This window comes from Chenopodium quinoa, unplaced genomic scaffold (assembly GCF_001683475.1).
Source record: "Chenopodium quinoa cultivar QQ74 unplaced genomic scaffold, ASM168347v1, whole genome shotgun sequence".
In the NCBI taxonomy this organism is placed as follows: domain Eukaryota; kingdom Viridiplantae; phylum Streptophyta; class Magnoliopsida; order Caryophyllales; family Amaranthaceae; genus Chenopodium; species Chenopodium quinoa.
The window spans coordinates 2,031,052-2,037,051 of record NW_018742733.1 but is presented as its reverse complement, the minus strand read 5'-3'; positions in this window follow the sequence as shown (position 1 = coordinate 2,037,051).

Genomic DNA, 6,000 nt, shown 5'->3' with positions numbered 1-6,000 from the left:
GCTTATCTATCTGATCAATGAGTTTTGTGTGCTGCTATGTATTGGTGAATGTCTTTTTGTCTTATGTGTTTTTTCACCATGTTTCATGAGTTCGTTTTTCCCTTTCACTGCTGGAATTGTTTGCAATGCATTCAGAGTTAGAGAATACTTTGTCACTGAAATACCAAAACATCATTGTAAGTTGTAACTAAAAACAAAAAAATCTCACAATTATCTTTAGGCTGGAAGCCTGGAACTGAATACTGCAATTAGATTTTATAGCTTTAGTGACGGATTGTGATGACTGGCGTAGTAATGTAATGAATTTTGTGTGATACTAAAATAAGTTATGTGAATTGGGGAAACATATTTTGTGAAAGATATTTGATTTAGTGGTCATTAGTCTGATATGTATTGGAATGTGTTGTTCATGTTGTGCAGTGTGCTGGTCGGAGAAAGCAAGGTGTTTTAGATGTCCCAAGGTTTGCCATTGTTGTAGTAGAGTGCTGCTGCTTCTCTCTGGAGTCTGTGGTGGACACTGCTTCTGCCCTGCTTATTCTTTGTTAATTGTTGCTCATCAATTGTAGTGTATTCTAATTGACTAATTGTATTGTTGTTTTTCATTTTTTCGGATGAAAAGTGTACATTTACAAGCTATTAATGAAAATATTTCAGTTTTATGTGTATATTTGTATGTATATTGATTAATTTGGGTGAGAAAATCCCAAAAAAAAAAAAAAAAAATTACTTTTTAAGCAATAAAGGCAAGTTCAAGACAAAATAAGCTTATTAGCCACGGCAATATTTCACACAACATATATTATTAGCCACGGTAATATTTGAGGCAAACAAGTTTAATAGCCACGACAATTTTTGTGGCAACAATAATTATTAGCCACGGTAGAAATTGTGGCAAATAATTTGTTAGCCACGTTAATATTCGTGGCAAGTGAATTTATTTGCCACGAGAATACCCGTGGCATAAAAAATAAAATTTGCCACGGCATCCATTTTCCCGTGGCAATTCAAATTCCTAGCCATGGCCTCTTGTGCCACGGGAGTAAATTTTAAAATTTTCGTGGCTAAATAACATAGCCACGTGAATTTTAAACTTATGCCACGATTTTGCCCGTGGCACAAAGGTCAATTTGTTGTATATATATATATATATATATATATAGTGCTGTCAAATTTCAAACCGAAACCGTTTAACTGCCCGAAACCAACCGACCCAAATGAGAACCGAACCGATTAAAAACCGATTTTGTAAAACCGAAAACCTACCCAAACAGTATTTAAGTAAAACCGAAACCAAATCGATCCGACTAATGTCAAACCGTATAAGAACCGAACCCGTTAACAAGCCGAACTGAAATCAAACTGAATCGAAAAAGAACCGAACCATTTCTAACCCGAAACCATTTGAACCGAGGTAAAAACCGTTTACACCGAACCGTTAACAAACTGCAACCCGTTTGCACCGAACCATTTATGAACCGAACCACTTACAAACCGAACCGTCTATAAATCAAACTGTAATTTCAATCTCACAATAACTCGTCAAATCATGATTATGACACATCAATTAGATGATTGAATAAGAAGCATCTAATAATGTGATAGTAAAACAATAATAATTCATTAATACACTAAACTTTTATAATCTATAAACTAGTAAGATCAATATGACTAAACTTGAAAATAACATGACATGTATTTTTAAATCCGATGAGAATTTGTATATAATATAATGCCTAATGCCTAAATATGAAGTGATGAAGTCTCGGCTTGATATAAAACTTGTTAACCAGCAAAAGGTTAGCAAGTACTATGAAATTTCAAACCAAAATCGTTTAACTGCCCGAATCCAAACGACCCAATTAAAAACCGACTTTTTTGAAATAAAAAACCGTTCCGAACCATAATTTAGTAAACGTGAAATGAAACTGATCTGAATAACGTTAAACCGTATAAAAGGCGAACCCGTTAACAAACCGAACCAAAATAAAAATGAACCGAAAAAGAACCGAACCGTTTCTAACTCGAAAATCGTTTCCAACCTGAAACTGTTTGAACCGGTATAAAAACCGTTTACACCGAACCGTTAACAAACCGTAACCCGACTGGATCGAACCGTTTACAACCCGAATCGAATTAAAACCGCTCAAGAATAAACCGAAACCGAATCGAACCGATAAATATTTAAACCGAACTGAAACCGACCCGCGAGACATTTAAACCGATTTCAAACTAACCCGATTTAATACCGAACCGATTTCAAACCGAACCGAACCCGAACTGTGAAACCGTTTTGACAGTGCTATATATATATATATATATATATATATATATATATATATATATATATATATATATATATATATATATATATATATATATATATATTTGCAATACACCTTTTTGGTAATTCATTAAACTAGGTAAATGGAAGATTAAGTTATTAAAATTAAACCGTCAATCATGTTGACTGCAATATTTAATGTTTTCATGCTGCATATGGTTGTATTATGCAGGAATAGAAACAATGACTTGTGAAAATCGATCCAAGAATCTCCTGTAATCGGAAGAGTAGCTCTAACCACTTGAGCTACTTATGTGTGAATGGTTAGTTGATAGGTAGATTATTGATTAAACTATAAATTAATTTATCTCTAAAAGTGAAAAACAATAAGCAATAAAACTCTAGATAAGTGTACGTTTAGAGTATTTAGGTGAATTGGGTTATTTGGAGCTACATATGAATAATTTTAATGGGTCTTATAAAGTTTATTTTAAATAATTATTTACTTCATTTAGATCTATATTGAATGATGGGTTGAGATAATTAATTTGCTCACTTTTATATCATTATGATAAAATGGATATGAAGTATAAAATTTCAAATTATATTTATAGAATTATCATATTATATTTGCTGTATTATTTGGTATGTTATTAGCATATGTTTTAAAGAAAACAATTCATTAAAATCTTGAAACCGTTAGTTGAATATCATATGACGAGAGCTTAATAATAAGGGAGAATGGAAAATATAATTTGTAAAGAAAAGTAACTAAGGGCATATTCATATTTGATGAATTGAGTTGAACTTAACTGATTGGAGCTGAACTGAGCTAAAATGAATATTTTATGAGAGAAGGAAATTAGGAGCTGAACTGAACTGGTAACTGAACTGAACTGATTGGAGCTGAACTGAACTGAAATTAAGCTAGAGTACAGGCCCTAAATTGATTCATTTCTCCACACTAATTCACAAAAATACAAGGCATTATACATTGCCAAAGATGATAACAAACTAAAACTATTTAAGGAGAGCATGATCACATGATCAACAAAATACTTAACTATACTCCACTAGCCAGGGGCGAAGCCAGGTTCGTTTGTAAACTTAATTAGGGCCGAAATTCATATACTTCGTATTATTAAATAGAATTGTATTATAATTATGTTTCATTGCAAAATTTATGCTTGTGCACTATTATATACTTCGTATTACATTTGATGTAAAATGTGAAGTTCACTCATCTACTATGACTAACAACAATGAAATTAAGTTAATATTTTATCTATATTCTACTAATTCTAGTATCTTAAGGGGCCAGCTTTGACATAATACAAGAATCGTCAGTTGGGTCACGGGGGTCAGGCCTCCACCAGCCCCTTGCTCCGCCCTTGCCACTAGCGGATATAACTCGAACACTACTCACTAACTCCTAATATCTAGCCGCGCGCTTTTATAACCACAATTACAAATTCCAACTAATTTTTTGCCTAATTTGAAGCAATACACCAACAGAAACAACCTTCTTTTTATTGCTTACTTCCCTGTTTTCTTTTCATGTTCCTGTTTTTGACTATGTACAACATCAACTCTTGTGTTTGATTATAAATAATATATATAGCCAATTAGTTTGAAGATGAAATGGTCAAACAAATTTAAGTCTTCTGATGAATTGAAAAACATCAACCCATTCTATTTGCTTAGTGTACTAGTCCGCTTTTTTAAAGTGTCCCATTACCAAAAGTGGAAAATCTACTTACATTATACTCCCTTTATCCCTTAATATATGACACAATCAAACGTTGTACACCTGTCAATGCACTATTAATGAAAATTATTTTTAAATTTAGATCATGAAACTTTATATTAATTAAAACACATCTATCAACATATTTTATGATAAAATATATTTTTAAAAAAATTATGGTCAAACTGAATGTATGAATAGTAAAAAAAAAAAAGCCCAACGTCGTCTCATTTATTATGGGTCAGAGAGAATACTACTTATATTATTTAATTTCTCTCTTCTTCCTTTCCCACCCACTACTATTTTATACTAATAATATGTAATATTTTGTCCAATGCGTGGTTCCTGCAGGCGAATGCACGATTCGCATGGTGCATCCCTTAAAAAAAAGGCGGAAAGAACATTGTATAGAGATGTAAGGAACATTTAGTTAAAGTGAAAAGAACATGTTTTAGAATTGTATAGAAATGTAAAGAACATTCAGTTAAAATGAAAAGAACATGTTATATGATAAATTTCGAAATAATATGAAAATGGGTCTGGGCAACCCGAACAAGGAGGAGGAAAGTTTGGTCCACAAACAAGGCTTTGAAACTTCCATACTAAAACCAATTGGCAATAGTAGGAGTAACTCTTCTACCTTATAAAGTGGAACCACCTCTCCTCTTTCTCCAATGTGGGACACTCACAAATGGGCTACAATGGATATCAACACTCCCCCTTACTTGTGAGTGTCCTTAGAACTTAGAGCACACCAGAAGGTACAATATAATCCTCATTGGGAATGAACATCCAATAGAGGCCCCTTAACCAGTGGCTTGACAAATGCCCAGTTATAAACGGCCCAACAAACCTGGGCTCTGATACCATGATAAAATATACAAAATATGTTAAATTGAATAAACTCAAATGCTTAACCCTTCATTGATACGACCATAGCCAATATATAATACAAGGTTTCCCTAATGTGATAGAATTAGGAAATATCATAAGATATCAAAAGATTATATTCTAGGCACAAAATATAGCAACTAAATATTATCATATAATTTCCTAACATATAATATCCTCAATACCCCCCTCAAGTTGGAGCATGGGGATTGTAAATGCCCAACTTGGAAAGAAGATGATCAAACTGAGATTTTCCAAGCGCCTTAGTGAAAATATCTGCAAGTTGCTCCTTAGAGGAAACATAGGACGGAGCAATTAAGCCCTCTGTAAGGGCATCACGAACAATGTGACAATCAATCTCAATGTGATTTGTACGTTCATGAAAAACTGGATTTCGAGCTATATGTAAAGCAGATTGATTATCACAAAACAACTTGATCGCCTTAGGGTGTTGAACACCCAAACTCAAAAGCAAGGCCTTCAACCATTTCAACTCATGTGTGGTTGAAGCCATGCAATGATACTCAGCCTCAGAAGAAGAGAAAAAGGCGGTGGATTGCTTCTTGGTTTTCCACGAAATTGGAGATTTACCAAGAAAAACTAGTCAACAAGTCAACGAACGACGAGTAAGAGGACACGCCGCCCAATCCGAATCACACCAACCCTGCAAAGTCAGGTCACTATCTGCACTCAACAAAATACCCTGTCCCGGGGGTACCCTTTTAATAAAGAACCCCCTTAGAGCTGCTTCCCAATGCTCAATCCGAGGTTCGTGCATAAACTGTGAAAGAATATGAACCAAATATGCCAAATCTGGTCTAGTCACCGAGAGATAAATCAACCTCCCTACCAGTCTGCGATAAGACTCAGGGTTCACAAGTAACTCACCACTAGCAAGGCTAAGTTTGTGATTTTGCTCAATCAGAAATCCACTTGGTTTCGCACCTAATAACCCTGCTTCAGAAATAATACCCAAGGTGTATTTTCGTTGACACAAAAACAAACCTGGTTTACTACAAGCAACTTCAATGCCCAAAAAATATTTCAAAGGACCAAGGTCCTTCATTTTGAAACAATCACC